The sequence below is a fragment of the Hyposmocoma kahamanoa genome, unplaced genomic scaffold (assembly GCF_003589595.1).
Source record: "Hyposmocoma kahamanoa isolate Upper Pololo Valley unplaced genomic scaffold, ASM358959v1 224, whole genome shotgun sequence".
In the NCBI taxonomy this organism is placed as follows: Eukaryota; Metazoa; Arthropoda; class Insecta; order Lepidoptera; family Cosmopterigidae; genus Hyposmocoma; species Hyposmocoma kahamanoa.
Window position 1 is genome coordinate 9,184,074 of NW_020653743.1, and position 18,862 is coordinate 9,202,935.

An 18,862-nucleotide genomic window follows, 5' to 3' on the forward strand; every position below is an offset into this window, starting at 1 on the left:
TCAAACAATGATCCTTTCTTAATCTCTTCTAAATCACGTTACGTTAATTCGTTGTTGCAATTACAAATGCACTAATTATATTACTTACAGTACCTAAATTAGGCGGCGATGTTATAACTGGCTTTAACATTAAAATTAATGGCACTTAGCTGGTATGCTTCATTTTAATCCTACATTGCTGTAGAGAAATCAAACTCACAGGTTGTCACAAAAAAGTAGCTTGTTCATTTTGACACATAAATTACTTAATAGTCGCCAATGAATTTGACATACACATAAGTAATGTGGTATAGATCGAGACAGACCACGTGAAATTGTTCACCTTGGCTGACATAGCAAATAAAAACCAATGCTAATGTAACGTATTTATTTTGTCCAAACAAAAGAAAACCAACTTTGTAAATTGTTTCATCGGTGTTAAAAATTAATTCGAATGTTTTTGAAAAGGACACCAGACACACGAAAGGAAATACACCGGGAAAAGCAGTTCTCCGAAATGAGAAGGAGAACGAAGAATTTTATTTAAACACACCCCCAATTTCTGACTCTCCTTCGAGGACATTTTTTTTATTATACTAGGTGACAAGGTGACAAGAGTGGTACAAGTCGTGCACCTGCAGGTACCGAACACGCCTGTTCATAGCAGTTGCGGTGCCACCGCCACTGCGCCCGTCTACCCTGAGGCATAAGTTAACAAGTCCCATATGCCTGTAATTTCACCAGCACTCTTACCCTTCAAAACCTGAACGCAGTAATGCTTACATTATCGCTTGGCGGCAGAAATAGTTAAGGTGGCAGTACTAACCTGGACGAACTCTTTCACAAGGAGTTCTACTGCTACTTATGTGCAACTTTTTACTGGTTTTACGTTTTCCTTCACATTTAAAGCCAATGGTAAAATAAACTAAAACTAAGCATGATCTCAAAATACTCAGTGGAGTAGTTCCTCGGTGAGAAGCGAACCAAGACCCGGGTAACGCCTCTGATATTAATAGAATCTTTGTCCTGCAAAAACGTGCGCGTAGGGTAATTTACAATTTGGGCCCCAGAGTGTCTTTGCGAGGGAAGTTTAAAGACATTAACATTCTTACATTAGCTTCACAGTACATTTATGAAAATGTAATTTATGCTAAGAATTTTTTTTTATGCTGTTTAGTGTTAGACATAAAATTAAAACGTGAAATAAACAACAAAACATTTTTTTAACAAGTACCGCAGTACAAATCGTCTGCCTGTTGGTAAACGACTCGCCTAATCATAACAATTGCAGTGTCACTCAGATCGTTAAATCGCAAAAATCTGAGGGGCACTGCTACAACGCCCGTCACCCCGATATATAAATTGACAAGTACCACGTGCCTGTAATTTCACCAACACCCTTACCCTTCCAAACCGGAACACAGTCGTCATTCTCACATTACTTGACTTCGCTTGGCTTGGCGGCAGAAATAGGTGAGGTGGTACTACTTCACTGGACGAACTCTTTCACAAGGCGCTCTACTGCTAATAAAACTTAAAATCATAAGATAACACAAAAAATTGCCGTTTACGAGATTTAAAACTGTAGTGAAACAAAAATGTTATACTAAATATGAATTATTATACAGTTTCTGCGTACTTGGATTAAAATCCTTGCTATTGACCTGTTTAGCTATTCTGCCCTCGTTATCATAATTAACGTAATCGACATTTTAGCGAATTTGAGTTATTAAGATATCTCTAACAGGTTTTTGAATATATTATTTAGTGTCAATTTCACTGGTAAGCAAAATCAACTTATTTGACTTTTTTCTGATGACTTTAGGTTGGCCAATATCTCGGAAGTTACCTAAATGCTAATGCATTAGTTTATGACATGGACATAATACATTACTGGCCATTGCAGGTTGTTTCGAATTTCAATCTATGATACTTGAAATACATATTGTAAATAATAAATGTGTTTTTACACAAATGCTTGTTTACAAAGAGCAATCTCTAGAGTTTTTTATTCATTCTTCTCAGAGGAATCGGCTTTGCTAATTAGTAGTACACTTTAATCAATATAACGACTTCAAGAGTGTTTACCTATAGTCTGTCTTTTTTTAGGACAGAGTAGAATGAGATTTGTGGGGTTGCCAATTTTCGTAAAATTTTAAATAGTCATGTAGTCGTTATCGACTGCTTTATCGATAGATTGTGAATTAAGGTAAAATTGTGCCAAAAATGTGTGAATTGTGAATGTTATTACGTAGTAATAATTACTAATTGCGTTAATGCACTCTTTATTCTTGTTTTGACGGTTGGTCCACTTGCATCGAAATCAATTTTTATTCATATAGGTACACATTTTAATAAGAACATTCGGATTTGATTAAAATGAAAAAATTATCATGTGTCTCCTTCTTGTATTTTTAATAGACAGTTCTAAATGCAATGTTTGTATGTCTAAACTTATAAAAATTGACAATTTAAGTAAGCCTATGCTCAGCAATTGGATTAATAACGAATCGATGATGATTCAAATGCAACAAGATCGACTATTTATTGCATAAGCGTGTCCAACATTCAGTCGATAGTCGATAGAATATTTATCGACTGCAATCACTAACTGCTCACAAGCGGGCAACACTTTTGCACAATCAACTGTCATATTTTTACTCCATCTTTAAAAAAGACAAACTCAGAGATGTGAAAATATTTATATAGAAGATAACAAATAATTATGAAAATGAAAATATAATAAAACTTAAACGTTTTTTTGAAATTTCTTAAAAATGTAACAAAATCTGAAAAAAGTTAGTGACGGAGTAACTTTTTTGAATTGCTTATTTTTACAGATGTGATCGCATTTGCATGGCAAATGGCACGTCATGATACGATTTTGCTATGAAAGAAAAGGTGAACGGATTTCGAATGGGGAATGTAAACTGCATGCACAGTGAATTGTTTTTGTGAGGTCATAGTACGAATTTGACAGGTAATCCAACTTACAGGCTTGAATAGATTTACAAAGAATTTGTAAATAGTTTTTGCCCTCGATTTTGGGTGTTAATGGGTTTAGAACTGATTTTAACCCGGGTTAAAACCCAGGCGTTTACCTATCTCTGGACAGACTAAATGAAATGAAGATATATTTGAGGTTGAGTTTGACGGAGGCAAGCGGAACCAAGCTAAACCTATCTATCAGTTTAACATAGCACCATGTGCTGTAATCATATCTAGTACACTTTTATGGTCTATAGATTGCAGTTTTTACGTCTCGTAGATTATAGGGTTACGGTTAGTAATTACAAACCTGAATTACTATTCTGTTTTACATCCTATTTTATTACGTGCAATGGAGTTATTTTCAATTTTGTTTAAAGATAATTTCGTAAACTTGACTATTTTTTTACTATCTTTATGACGTTACAAAATAGTTTGTTTCCTTTTAACGGAAATGAATTTATTATAGAAGCAGTAGTGTTCGTTCAAAAACTACTGTCAACTAACGGTAATGTGAGCATTACTGTTTTGTGGTTTTTAAGGGTAAGGCTGCTGGCGAAATTACAGGCACACTGGATTTGTCAGCTTATTTATGTCTGAGGGTGACGTGCGCAGTGGCTGTGCCCTTCAAAGCTTTACGATTTAAAGATTTGAGTGGCACTGTAACTGCTATGGACAGGCGTGTCGCTTACCACCAGGCGTACAGTCAGTGCCCTCACTTAGGTGTCCACTATTTTTATTTTATTTTTTATAGCACTTAGTACAAATAGTGAATACTTAAGTGAGGGCACCGACCCTACGGCTTGTTCGTCCTGTCATTTGTTATTATAAAAAAAGCTGAACTTGATGATGATTACACAACTAATGTATTATTTCTTTTAACTATAGTTGACGACCGCGATGGTTCAACGGCTTTAATTCCCGGTACGACCAATTTAGGAAATGAACTTTTCTAAATTGGTTCAGGTCTGGGTCTTCTGGGTAGGTCCAGGAGTGTATTCCCTTGACCTAGTACTTATAGTGCAGAAAATTCCCTAGTTTTTAGACGAGGTAATAAGGAGTCGTCAATTTTTTTTTTCAATACGATATAAAACTATTTTTTCGCATCTAAATCCAGTATATTTGTTTTTCAAACAAACCAACATTTCGCGGATGATTGACATGGGACCTGTACAAGGCCCGAAACGAAAAAATAGTTTTATTTCCCTTACAACAATTGCGAAAACATAAGAAATTTGAACCCTTTTGAATTTTGATTTTAACCCATTTCTGCCAAAAATCGTAGACGGAAACGGCGAACATGGAATTTGGTATAATTATTAATTACAAGTTTCGATGTAAAATAATCTTTTTTAGAGGAAAAAGGGGCACCCTACACTGCAATCCTGTGGATTCTCACTACTAAGGATGCACATTATGATTCGATTTTTATGACGATCAATTCAGTAGAAAGAATAAACTACATCAAAAAGCAATAAACATTTTGTAATAATATCATTAAATTTGAGCAAAACTCAATTTACAAATATTTAGTTGGAAATAGTTTTTATTTTAAATTTCCACGATTTTCACACATTATTTGATTTTTATTTCGGGACTTACTCATGTATAAAACATATTTTAATTACCTCGACGTTTCGAAAGTATTGCAACGTCCATGGTCTCGAATAGACTGAAAAGGCGGGTGTCAACATGGACGTTGCATTGCAATACGTCAAAACGTCGAGGTAATTAAAATAAGTTATTTTATACATGATTGATATTATTAATTTAAAAAACATTCAATTAATTTTTATTATACATGGTTAGTTCCTGAACTAAAAATCTAATAATGTGGAAGTAGATTTTGCCCTCGATTTCGGGCGTTCTTGGTTTTAACCCGATTTAACAAAGTGCCGGGTTAAAACCCCGGCAATTGCCCAACTCTGCTTTCAAGTAATAAAAGCACTTTTGACGTACGATCACATGCGACTTTATTATACCAACGGTACGATTTAAATGTCTGTGATTTTTTTCAATCTTGCTTGAACCACTGGATGATAACGTCATACTTAGGGACGATTCGATACAAGTAAATACGAGTAAGTACTCGATACGTTTGTTTCGATACCCCGGTATCGATACTTTTAGTATCGATTCCCTTATTTCGATTTTTACTGGATATCGGAAGCAAAATGCTGGTATCGAATCGAAACGCGCATGCGTAATTCGTAAATATTTAACCTTAATTCAACTTCCCAGGAAAAGATCATCTTTTTTCATGAATAGTAGTCATCATTTTTGGATGAATAGTATATACATACTACATACATCTCAGCGAATGCGCGTAGTTCACAAAAAGAAATGGCGGGTTCTTATGTAGTTTTGTGGATTTTTGTATTACAATTTTTATATAATTTTTTTTTTTTTTTGAGGGACACGTATAAAAATACACATTTTAAAATAAAATTAACTTATAAAAAACCTATAGTCCCCTAAATATATATTAAATAAAACAAAAAGTATGTAAACAGACAATCTCACAGACAATAAATTAAGTTTAGTTTAGGTATTATTACGATAAATTCGCAGTAATAATTGTTTATCAAAATCTTGATCCATTAGCGGAGTTATCCATTGCATCGATTTAGCTATAATACTTTAAAAAAAAAACGTTTATTTGTTTAATTGTGCAGTGCGTGCTTGTTAAAAGAGTATTACTGTTTTGTTATTTTGGCGCCGCCAATAATAAAGTATGGACGTATTTTATATCTCCTAAAAAAGTATCGATATGAGTAAGCATCGATAATTTTGAAGTACTCATATGATTAGTATCGCATGACGAATTGATTACTACTCATTTGAGTAGGTATCGATATTTTGGTGGTATCGGAACATCCCTAGTCGTACTTGAAACCACACACGGAAGAAACATAAATACTAGTAATAGACTGGTTAGTCGGCGGGGTCCGCGTCGCCTAGCTTATCACCAGACGGGCATATGAATGTCAACAGCGCGTCAGTCGCCGTTCAAATGTGATACTTGATTATTTTGTGGCAAAAATAGAAATATGCCAAATTGTGCCATTATGTCATGTCGCGTAAGAAGCCAAAGTTAAAAAAATACTCCGGAAGTGATTTCATTTCATCGGTAAGTACTAAAACTCTGAATTTTCTAATATTTTGAACAATACAATATTATAATTTCGAAACAAAACTATTTTCTTGTAACTCGGTAATAAAAATATACATTGGTTGCTAGCCATCGCCGCCGTCAAAAGAACAATTCAAATGACGCTCAATGAATTGCGTGCACTAGTGTCATATTACACTTGGTACTGGGTCCGCGTGTTGTAATCAAATTATCGATATGTAGAAACCCTGTATTTAGAATCCCGGTTTTGGTTTAGTTCAACATGTTTTTTATTATAGCGGTAGATACTAATGTGTAAGCATAAATTGTTTACAGGTATTTAAAAGCTAACATTTTGATTACCGAAATGTTAGCTCGCGTCCCAACACTCGCAATAGTTTTATTTAAATTTTCAATTTAAGTAGAAACGATGTATTAAATTAAAATTAGAAGAGGTACAATGTCGATAATTTTGAACTGCACGTAAGTACGTGGAGTATCAAACGAAGACTTTATAAGATTGGAGATTTTCTTTCCCTTATCTACATAATTCCTATCTCCCTGCTTGCTTATTATACGTCACCTTAGTCCGCTTGAGTTCTTAGTTTTATCACAGGCATGATTTACATTCGCAGTTTTTGTATTGATTTTTTTAGTTTCCCGCCGGATCCCTTTTAAAGGAGAAATGGGCTGAAGCAACAGGCAGCAAAAGCTGGGTACCTACTAAATGTAGCACCATTTGCTATAGGCATTTCGTGACATCACATTAAATTATATACATATGAATAACTACCGAAAAATTCATTAAGAAACAAATTATTTGTTTAATCAGGTAATATATGACATGAAACTCAGAGTCGCATTCACAAATCATAGACCTCATCTAAATGTGAAAACATTTCTGAAGCATTGTCAGTTATTTTTCGTCAAGTTTTCATGAAACAAATGACTCGCTTCTTCGCCTCCGGAAATAAGTATCTTTATTTTCTTGACAAGCTCGTCGACGCTGTAGGTGTAGTCATGTTCAGTCAGTTCAGAAAGAGGTAATTGTTGAACAAATATATCATATTTCAGGGAAAATAAAGATTTTGATGATGACTGTGTTTTAATATTTCAACCCTTCCAGTGGTCGGATAGAGTAGGTTAATGAAAGCACGACGACAGTATAATAAATCATTAATACTGTGATTTTAGCACGCCTGCGTATCTAATATCAAGTAATATTTGCGTGTAGTAAAATCTTATGCGTATTTGGTAACAAATGTGGGCGTGTAAAATTAGCTACGTTAGTTCTCGAAGAAATATATCGATATAAATATAGATATATATCGGCATTATTATCTATACATTGCTGCCATCTAATGGGAAGGTTATTAATGCCTTTGCGATAGAACTCCGACGATCTAGACTGCACAAACTGTGTGAAAGCATTTTGTACTGCCTCCTGGGAAGAAAACTTATTGTCACGTAGATAATTGTCCAAATCACGAAAAAAATGGTAGTCCGTTGGAGCAAGTTCTGGTGAATACGGAGGATGACGAATGGTTTCTAACTGCAGTTCCTGAAGGGTCAAAATGGTTTCTCGTGCTGTGTGAGGTCTCGCGTTGTCGTGGAGCAATAATGGTGAAGATCGATTCATGAGTCGGGGCTGTTTTACTGCTAGTTTTGTCAACATGGTTCGGAGTTCGGCACAATAGACATCTGCCGTTATTGCTTGACCAGATCGGAGAAAACTATAGTGAATAACACCATGCTGAGACCACCAAACAGTTACCATTACCTTTTTATTGGTAAGTTTTGCTTTAGGACACTGTTGTGGCATTTGACCTGGGGTCAGCCATTGCATTTTTCTTTTCCGGTTATCATAAAGAATCCACTTTTCATCACATGTTACAATTCGATCCAATATTCCTTCATTTCTGTACCGGTTCAACAAGGCAACACAAGTTTCAACACGCGTTTCTTTCTGCAGATCAGTCAAATCATGAGGCACCCATTTTTCGTATTTTTTTATTTTATTGATTTGACGCAAGTGAGTCAATATTGTGGGTAAGGTAACGTTAAACCATGCCGCTAATTCCTGGGTAGTTTGACTAGGATCGGCTTCCACTATCTCTCTTAATTCATCGTTATTCACCTGTGTGGGCTGTGGCGGTCTTCCTCGTGGCTCGTTCTTTAAGTCGAAATTTCCATCACGAAAGCGTTTAAACCAAAATCGCACGGTGCGTTCATTAGTAGACCCCTCTCCAAACGCAGCATTGATATTGCGGGCTGTTTCTGCCGCGTTAGTTCTGCGTCGGAACTCGTATTCAAAAATCACTCGAATTTTCGCAGTATCCATCTTTCTTGTCTAAATTGAATAACAAAAACAATTGAAAGTCGATATTCAAATGTTTCAAATTTAAAAAAAAAAATCACAGAAACCATTTGAAAAAAGTTTCATTCGAAAACCTCAAACCATGAAGATTCTATGAAAATTCAAAGAACCTATTGCAATAAAACGGCAATTTCATACTTTAACCCCTAATATTACGTAGGTAGTGAATATATCTAATCATTAATTAAACTTGGACCAGCCATTTCAAATACCTTGGTTACCTTACTTAGAAATACATGTCAGAAATATAACATTTTAAGTGCTTTTAATATATTTTTGAAATAAATCTTCAATATTACCCTATATAGTTAGTGAATTAATGGAAAATATGATAATATACCGATGTAAATACATAATAGACATGTAATCTATTAAAAGAATCATAGATAACAGATTCGCGTTAGAATTTTCGCTATGTTGCCGCTCTGACCAAGTAACGTAGTAGTGCAAGAAAGTGATGGGTAACCCTGCCACTTCACGCAAACATTTGCACGTGTGCAGATAGCGCCTTGCTGTATGTAGTAGTAGTAGGTAAATAATTTTCGACCGTTGTATGGAGTATCCGGGGTGTGACCAAATACTGTCGTAACTCAAAAATTGGTAGAATTGTTAGAATACGAGTTCAAAAAAGTACCGAATGGATTTTATTCTGAATAGTGTTGCATTTTTATTTGCGGATGAACACGAAACCAAATATTGTCGTAACTCAAAATTGTGAAATTGAGAAAACACGATGTGAAAATTTAAAACACTGAACAAAAGCAATAATATACTCATTTATAATTGAATACTTAAGTATTATTTATAATATCGAGTTCTTAGGTTTTCGCGATTGTTACACATAGGAAATGAAACTATTTTTCCGGATTTAAATCGCGTATATTTGTTTTTTCAAACAAACCGACGTTTCGATGTCAACCGTCACCATGAGACCTGTAAAGGGTTTGTTTGAAAAATATACGCGATTAAAATCCGGAAAAACAGTCTCATTTCCTATATTATGTATAAATAAAAAGATCCATTATGTGTTTTTTTTTTAATTTTCAAATTGTGCTTTCTTAAGTCCACAATATTGAGTTACGGCACAGCATTTTGTTTCATTTAGATACGATGTATTTTTTTATTTTATTTGGGACAATAACAGCCTATTATTGTTAGATTACAATGAAATGACACAAAACAGTAAAACGCCAAATATATCATTTAAATATTACTGATAATATTATATGATTATGATAAAATTTAACAATTAGCTACTTTGCGTTTAATTATTTGTATTTACAATTGTTCCTAGCCTAGATATTTATAAGACCATCTCGTCACTTCATTAGTCACGTCTTTAGATTGATACTCCACATTGACTTCTAAAAATAGTATAATACAATAATCTACTCGTATGATTTTATTTCTTAGTTTCCGTAATGGTTAACAATTGTTCTTTATTTCCATTAAAACTAAATAAAGGTAAATGCTATCTTCTGTTCGGCGTTCTCTTAAATACCAACCCCTTCACATAAATCGTCATATTATTGTCCAGTTGATAAGAAAATTACATTCGAAACGCTCGAAAGCAATGCAATTTCCATAGAAACACAATGATGGCACCATATCCAATCTAACATCATACGAGTAGCAATACGTTGTAAATTTGATTGTAGATACAAATGCAACGAGCTTAAAGCCCGGGCATAGCCTGCTTTATCGAATGGAAAGCGTGGGCAGGAGACAAAGACCTCACAAGGTGCTCCGACATGTGCTGGTGTGACGGTCACCTCGACGCGTTGCTTTTCATTATCTTATCTACAGAGCCCTGCACTTCAATCAAAGAACCGAGGCCGTTCTAGGCCGACGCACTCGCCGACATAACACGTGCATTACTCACGAAATATTTTCATAAAACGAACCAAACGCACCCGTCCGCCCATCCCCGCGCGCCCTCCCCACCAAAACCAGTTCAGTCCGTGCCCGGCTCCCGCGAGCGTTGGTCCTCTTGTCGAGAGATAGTCTCGCCGCGTTGTGTTACGAAAAACATCTTTTTGTACCATAACCAAACCAGTGCTGTGGATTACAAATTGAATAGTGCTCCTGTGAGATTGTGCCATTCCTTGTGATGTTTAGTGTACAAGATGCTATAGTGGATTTGTATTGAAAAGTGTGGGACGGGTTCCGCCTGCCGCCGGACGCCTTTTCTCTCCGATCTCGGGATATCATTAAGGTATTTATTGTTACACCGGCTCATTGTTGTAAGGAATTCTTTCTACGACCCTCGTGTAGAGTTAAATCGATAGTCTCGATTCGGTTTCGTGTGCGAGTAAGGAAGCTCGCGCGGTGTAAACGCGTCGGTATTGAATCGCAGATTGTGGATGGTGTTTGTGGATTTGCATTGTAGATGCGGTGTGCACTGTTTGCTGCACACTGCAGCCTCGGAACGGGTTCGACTCTGGCCGAGGTGCGAGTGGGCGACTATTAATTAGGCGGTTCACTATAACGGTACATCTAGACCCGTACGCGAGGCCACTTAACGATCTTTTGATAACTTTTGTTGTTGGACTTTCGTCGATTTGATTATAATTGAGTTAATAAAGATTTTTTGTGCTTTGTCGTGTATTAGGAATAGTTGGACCGCGATGATGGGGGCGATAAGATTAGACTCGGTCGCTTTTGAGACGTTCATGAGCTTTTTTATAACACTTTCAAATCGCTTATACTTGAAATTCCAATCTCCATTAATAATCGCACAAATCCGTAGTTACCAAGTAAATGCTACCCTTTTGTTCTCAACAAATGTTCATTTAACTTAATTTTTTAAGGAAATAAACAAATAATCAAAACCTTAACAGAGCGCTCCCCGCTAGATGGCGCAGTCTGTCTCAAAATAGTAAGCTTTCCAAGCTTTCTCTATTATCAACTACAATTTGAGGGCGAATCTTTACCTCTAATTATACGGAGCCGAATAATAGATAGCTTTGTTAACCTGATTTCACAAAACACCGTTTTGTATACTAATTTCGGTTCCCAACGACTGTTTGGAACAATTTTGCTTTGTAACGATTTAGTAATTCTCATGCACGCACAATTATAATGCTCGGTTTCTTTCCACTTTTTACTTTAATGAACACATCCCAAAACACTAATTCATGTTGTTAGAATAGGTTTTTTTCGAACAACAAAAATCACAGTCGTCAAACTCTCCAAGTAAATTATTTTAATTGCTTTTTTAAATACCGAGAAAATTTGTGTGTTCCATTTTTCCGATACGCTTACGAATAAATAGCCGAAATGATGAAATGAATGAATTATTATCCATTTAAGTTCGTTTCATATTTTATTCCAATAAGCTACAATAACTAAGAATTTAATAAAGGACATCGTTTGTTACTAAATAAAGAATTAAAACGTAAATGGCTAAAGCGTTTTATTACTTAATTTTATTATTTCGCCCCGAAAACAGGCAGGCATGTAAAATGTTAAAACACGCGTGCCAACAGTTTTTTTTTATTAAAAACAAAAAGATATTTAACATTTCTTTTGGTTTTACGTTATCTTTTATGATCCTACTTTGAATACTTCGGATGGCATAATTTTATAGACAACTTAAGGGTTACATTTACAAGATGAAACCGTTGATTTAGTCGTAAAACGGAACATAAACTCTGTATTGATGGCGGTCGTATGAAAGATAAAGTTGTGGATTTTGAATAATAATAAGTAGTTAAGATATAGGGATTTCTGTCAAATTCAATATCTTTTAGATATAAAAGCTTTTTACTAAGTATGTTAATGTAATTTTATTAACATTTTTTTGTATTTGCAAACGCAAAATAGCAATGGAGTAGATAATTTTATTTCGTGTTGTCTTTCATTCATGGACGATGTTAGGGCGTTGCAATATATGAGTATACATTGAACATTCTTAATATTTTCTATATTCTATTAGATGTTTTAGGTGACTGACGAGTGATAGAATATTTCTTCATCATAGCTATATGATAATAAAATAATAATAACGCAAACACTCAACACACTACGCACTAGGGAAACCCTGTGTCGCGGGTGCTATGGACACATATGTAGACAACACAAATTACACCCAAACTCACGAGAGAAATAAATGTAGGCCATACAAATATTTCTCCCGGCACAGGAATCGAACCTGGGACCCCTGCGTTCATAACCGTTCGGCCACGGAGGCAGTTAAAACTATAGCTCTGTATCTGACAAGAACTAGTAACTTTTAGAGGCGAGTAGTATTTACAATTAATTTGCTTTTTAATGTTGAATATTTGTCATCGATTTTTATTCGGACGATGAACCTCCGTGAACCACGGTTTGCATCGTGAGCGTTGTATGTGGAGGTCCCGAGTTTCGTTCTCGGTAGGTCAAATTTGGAAAATGAATCTCTTTCTGATCTGGGTGGGTTATAGTTAACGTGACCATTATTTATTTCCCTCGGAGCGGGACGCCTGTAAATTTACTATTGTGTTATAAAAATTAATTAAAACAAAACACATGTTTGTAATAGTTACGAAATGTTTAAGGAAATTAAAAAGAAAAACTTATCTCGTGTAGTTTGGTGAATTAATGTCACGTGTGTCTTGTTTTGTCAAAGCAGGACATTGTGAAATATTTCGGGGACAACGGGACAGGAGGCTTAAAAGCGGGACTGTCCCGTTTAAGGCGGGACGTATGGTCACTTTATTCATAGTACAGGAAATTTCCTAGTTTGCTAATCTGCTAATTTTAAATCATCTCGGTTGTATGTCAATGACAGGACTTTGTACATTTGGTATTCTGCTAAAAGTTTAGAGCAGTGGCTGTCAATGGTTAACCATCGAGCAACTAATCAACTGCCATGTTGAAATTTTTTGGTATTCTGCTTTTAATTGGCGAATCGATGGCGTATGCATACTGTACTAATATATATATATATTGTTGATTAGTTGCTCGATATACTTTGTTTGAAGACTAAATTGTTTAAAGTAATAATTTCCATGGTAGTTTTAGAAGCAACATCGATCGTTAGTGATTGATTGAATGAATCCACTGACACTATTCAAACTCAACTGCCATTGCAACAAGATTTCAGCGGAATAATAAATATTATCATAATTGCAATTCGACGTAGTAAAGCAAAATGGATCCAATTCACAAAATTGTCAAAAAATCAGTTATATGTACCAAACGGTCCCTGAAGCCTAAACCTCTAAGATCAGCAAAAAATATCCAACATATAAACATAAATAAATATCTCTGGAGTTGCATCCCACTGTACGTTTTCAAAATAAAACAAGAGTGAGAAACACTTTTAAACTTCAAACTTCTGGACTGTGCTTTGGATACTTTTTGTTTAACTACGTCCAATTAAGAACTCTATGGAATTACAATGACCACTACTTTCAAGATAATTAGCAGACTTGATGTTTATTTATTAAAATATTACATTATTCGTTATTTATTTATGTCTCATGAATGACTATTTCAGCGAATCACAAAATGACAAAAAGAAAAACTCCAATCAAAGTCATTTCGCGTACAAAAATTGCATTTCCTATTTATTACCGTGTCGTACAGCAAACACGTGTATCCGAACGTGACCCCAAGCGTTAATTTTACCACAAAAAAATTGAAAACGTCCGGAAACGTGTGTCCCTGGTAGTTGTCGAACAGATGTTGACATGTGTCGTGGAATTCGAGTGCTCTACAACATAAAGCATCCGTGGTTGTACCTATTAATTGAGTAGGGAAATTTTTTTATCGTGGAAACGATTTATGGCGTTGCGTTCATTGGGGGAATCGTGATTTACGATTTTACTTTTAAATTCCTTTCGATTTTTTAAATAAATTTTTGAATATGGCAACACCTTGTTCACTTAACATTTTCAATATTAAAACGCTTTCTTGAGGTCTGAATGAAAAAAAACATGTAATTGAAAATTGTGGTGTAACTTCTACTATCTAGTTCGTATTTTTTTAGTATTACATTACAATTGCGAGTCCTTTATCAAGCGCCATTCATTTCATTCTATACTGTTTTGTTAGCATAGCACGGTAATTATTTACTATAAATACGAAACGAAATTCTCAAACACATTTACTAAAGTTATGTAATTATTACTCTTTTATTATACTCTTTACATAGTTAATAAATCTATTTCATTGAAAAAGTTAAGAAACAGAGCTTCCAAACAATAAACGGAAACTTTTTAAAATGAGAACATTTATCGTGTCATTTACAAATGTCATTCAAAATGGCCATCGTAAATATATATAACGAATCCCCGCGCCAAAATATCAGAAAATTGAAGTATTGAAAAATTATTACAATTTCAGATCTGGCAGTATGGTCAATTATAGCCCATTTGTTTGGGTACTTAAGTTACAGTCTTGAGTACATCTATTTAGTAAAATACACGTTTATAATATGATTTTTACTTACCTTCAAATACAAATACTTAGCTTCATATGAAATTCCATGCCTATTTTTATACCCATTTATTGGTAAAGTATATGTTTCAATAAAAAGATAGCAATTTGACTATAGATGCCTATCCCGATTGACGAAAAATTTCACTTCTACAAGTATAATTCGTTGACTAAAAAAATTACTTGTATTTTCTACACTGTAACACGATTTAATCTGCTCTGAAAACTGATTGACACAGCGAATGGTCGTAGGTCAAGTTCACGTTTTGTAAGGAAAAAAAGCAAAAAAAGGAGGAGGTACTTAATTCGACTGAATCTTTTGTTTTTGTATGTTTGTTACGCGATTACGTGGCGTTTGTGAACCGATTTTGATGATTCTTTTTTATTGGAAAGACCTCTCATTGGAAGTACCTCAGTATTGGTTCTATTTAAATTTGAAGAAAATATTTCACGTCTAAGCGCGTATGTTCCGAATCCCAGACTATACAAATCTAGAAAACTCGGACCCACTTCGGATGTCGCTTGTGCATTGAGTCCGATTCAAATTTGAGAAAATACGAATATCGCTTGTACACCTTTTTCGGACAGCCATTGTTCGGACTTGGAACTGATACGAATTGGACGCTGTGCTACTACTAACTAGGGGATGAATCCGGTCTAGCGCACTTTCCGTTCCGGTGTCAATAAAAAAGCTGATAAGCAAACTTTTGAAGACTTTTTTTTAATATAAAAGTAACGCTTACCTTTTCATTCATCTGTAGTCAATCTTAGTTACATTACAAACGTACGCTAAACAAGAACACGCCTGTTTGTAAAAAAATGTTCGTAATGTAAAGTCGTTTATGCAAAATCTATTTATTACAGATTGACAGAACTCGTCGCCTTAAAATAATAAACCCCATTTATGAGCACTTTAAAGTTATTCATCGCGGGCAAATCCCGGGGTCCACTCAGTCTAAAAGACTGTTTAAAAATGGATGACGGAACGCTACATTTGGGCAAAGCCGATTTTATTGTTCAGTTCATCGATAGCTTCCATTTTTAGGGCTGTGACAAACTTGTCATCGACTTTATCTTCAAATGCAGTGATTTGTGTACGGTTAAAATAAATAAAATGTACAATTATAAAGAAAAAAAAACATTATTCTGTATAAAAGTTCAGGATGTCTAGAAAAATATGTTTTTGATACGAAAGTGATAGAACAACTATACTTGCGTGGCATGTAACAATTTTTTTTTATAGTCCCGCACTAGGGGAACCCTTATCGCGGGTGCCATAGACGCACAGACAACCACAAATTACATCCAATCTCACGAGCGAAATAAATACAGGCTTTGCAAATATTTCTCTCGACCCAGGAATCGAACCCTGGGCTTCAGCGTGTTAGGCCAGCAAAGTAACCATTCGAACACGGAGGTAGTTTAGGAAGCATGTAAATTATATTTAGTTCATTTTAATATAAGTACGTTAGGCGCTTTTACCATTCTAATTTAAAAAAAGAAAGAAAATATATTTATTTGTTTACCACCAAAGAAAAAAACGAAACAAAACATAATTAAAACATTCAGACGTAGAACATAAATAAATAATTACGAAACAAAAACACAAACTGAACAAAAAAATAAATAAAACACACTGCCTGTTCACCTAATCAAAGATACTAGATAATACACACTACCTATTCACCTATTCAAAGACACACTACCTATTCACCTATTCAAAGACACTAGGTATAAAGTCACGTATAAATTATACGTAATCTGATATTAAAAAACATTTTTTTGGATTGTGAAATAATTTTACTTTTTTTCTTTTACCGGTTTTTTTATACCTGTAAGTTGAATTTTGATCTCTAGACGTCGGTTACCTAAAACACAAGGTAGCCCTGAGTACTTACTTGCTAGTGAATAATCCATCACGGATCGACATTTAACAGTACCACGGCTTAATATTTACCGTTATGCGGTCAGCGTTACCGACGCTCGGTCGGTATAAGATAACTCGGGACGCGGTCACATTGTTTTAAGTATACTTTTTTCGAATTTAGAACTTATGGAATTGAAAAAGTTTTAGTTCATAATTGACGGACATTTTTTTTAATGGAACGGATGTGGAGGTTGTCGTAATTTTATGTTAATTGGATTGGTTTTTGACTTTTGATTTGATTAATTATATTACATAGTTCATTGATTGAAAAATGTATTATAAAATATTTATATAGTCATAATTATAATAAGTAAATAATTCACAAACCGCATTTATTTTATTTCGATCCGCAAATGTAGTTTCAACCAGCCAACAGTTTGAGAAATCTAGTAGCAGTAGAGCTCCCTCGTCTAGGGAAGTACTGCCACTTATTTCTGCCGCCAAGCGGTAATACGAGCGTTACTGCATACCGGCTTTCAAGGTTAAGGGTGCTGGTGAAATTACAAGCAGTTGGCAGTGCCCGTCAAATCTGCGACTAAAAGCTCTGAGTGACACTGTAACTGTTATGGGCAGGCATGTCGTTTAACACCAGGCCCACTACTTGTTCGTCCCCATCGCTTGATATCATAAAAACAAAGAAAAAAATCATAATAATAATGTGCCAGACAATCACATCAATTTATCTGGTCTCCAACTAGAGAATTCCCTGTACTAAGACAACTTCAGTAACGAAATTAACTTTGTATGCACTGCCCAGAGCACCCAGGCTAGACCGAAATTAGAAAAGTTTAGTTTTACAAATTGGTCTTACCGGGAATCGAACCTGGGACTTCTTCATCATACACCCACAAGTGATTGTAATGTTATTAATTAGTATGTTTAAGTGGTTGCTGTCCTTTGCCCTTACTGGGTATTACATAATAAGGACTTAAAAGTTTTTGCATTTATTTATAAACTATAATTATACCACGTATATTATATATATAAGTGGTGAAATAAATTTAATTATTTTACCATTCAACAGTTTTATAAGTAAACGTCAAAAATTACATGATCATGATAATAACTAAGGTTGAAATAAACGCTGATCATTTCTTATATTTAAGGTTAAGTGAGACCCAAAACAGACGTTTTGACGGAAATTCTGATTTAAATAAATACGAATTAAACTGGTTTTTTTGATTACTAATGAAAACCGAAGATATGACTTTTGGTCGATAAAACAGAAGCAAAGTTCCTCAGAATTTTGATTTTTTTACTTCGAAAAATCAGTTTCATTCAGGTTGTTACTGGAGATATTTATATACGAGCGTTATTTACATTGAGAGACTATATTTTATTTCTAAAATTGAAACTTTTATATATCATGCAATTAATTTCTCCGCGTTAACCTCACACGCTTTAAAACCTATGCAACCACGGTACCATGAACCTAGCCTAATTGAATATTTGCGTTTAAAACTGGATTTTCTGTTCTCAGCCGTTTGAAAACTTGTAGCTTAGAGTAATGACAGAGTAATAGGATTGACATTGTAGTCTGATAGAAAAAAAAACAAAAGTTTGAAGAAATTGTTGAGCATCCCGTATATTTTTCAACATGTCTATAAAATAAGTGTAAACTACGCATAGTTTGACAATGACATTCAAAGAATGCTTCACGAATCGAAAACTTTATTCACACCTAAACAATTTAGAATAGCATTGAGTGTAGCCAGTAAACAGTGAATTTATAGTCATTGCATTGCCGAGTCAATGGCTGTCCCGCGTGGTAAGTTTTACTACATCATTTTACTTTAACTGTTATTTTGGCATTCAATAGTTTAGAGACAGAATTACGTTGTTAACAGTTTCTTACTTTATACTTCAATGTTTTAGAAACAATTAAAATAGCTTTAGAAGAATTATGTTTATATTGCACTGACAAGGAAATTCGCTTTAATAATTGTAATTAAGTTCAAGATGTAGTTTCACCACTATGTTATTTTATTATTTTTTGTGAAATTACTCCACTAGTTTGTTATAATTATTAACACAAAGATTTAAGAGATTATTAATA

The 18,862-nt window shown here is 34.5% G+C and overlaps 1 protein-coding gene across 6 annotated transcripts in view; it reads left to right on the forward strand.

Moving 5' to 3' along the window:
- Positions 1 to 10,415: 10,415 nt before the first annotated feature.
- The window catches only part of LOC113228104 (latrophilin Cirl), a 627,124-nt gene continuing 618,677 nt past the window's right edge, over positions 10,416 to 18,862 (forward strand). For all 6 annotated transcript variants that reach the window (XM_026461250.1, XM_026461249.1, XM_026461253.1 and 3 more), the window contains exon 1: positions 10,416 to 10,671. The gene's annotated coding sequence lies outside the window, so the exon portion shown is untranslated. The remainder of the gene's footprint in view (positions 10,672 to 18,862) is intronic.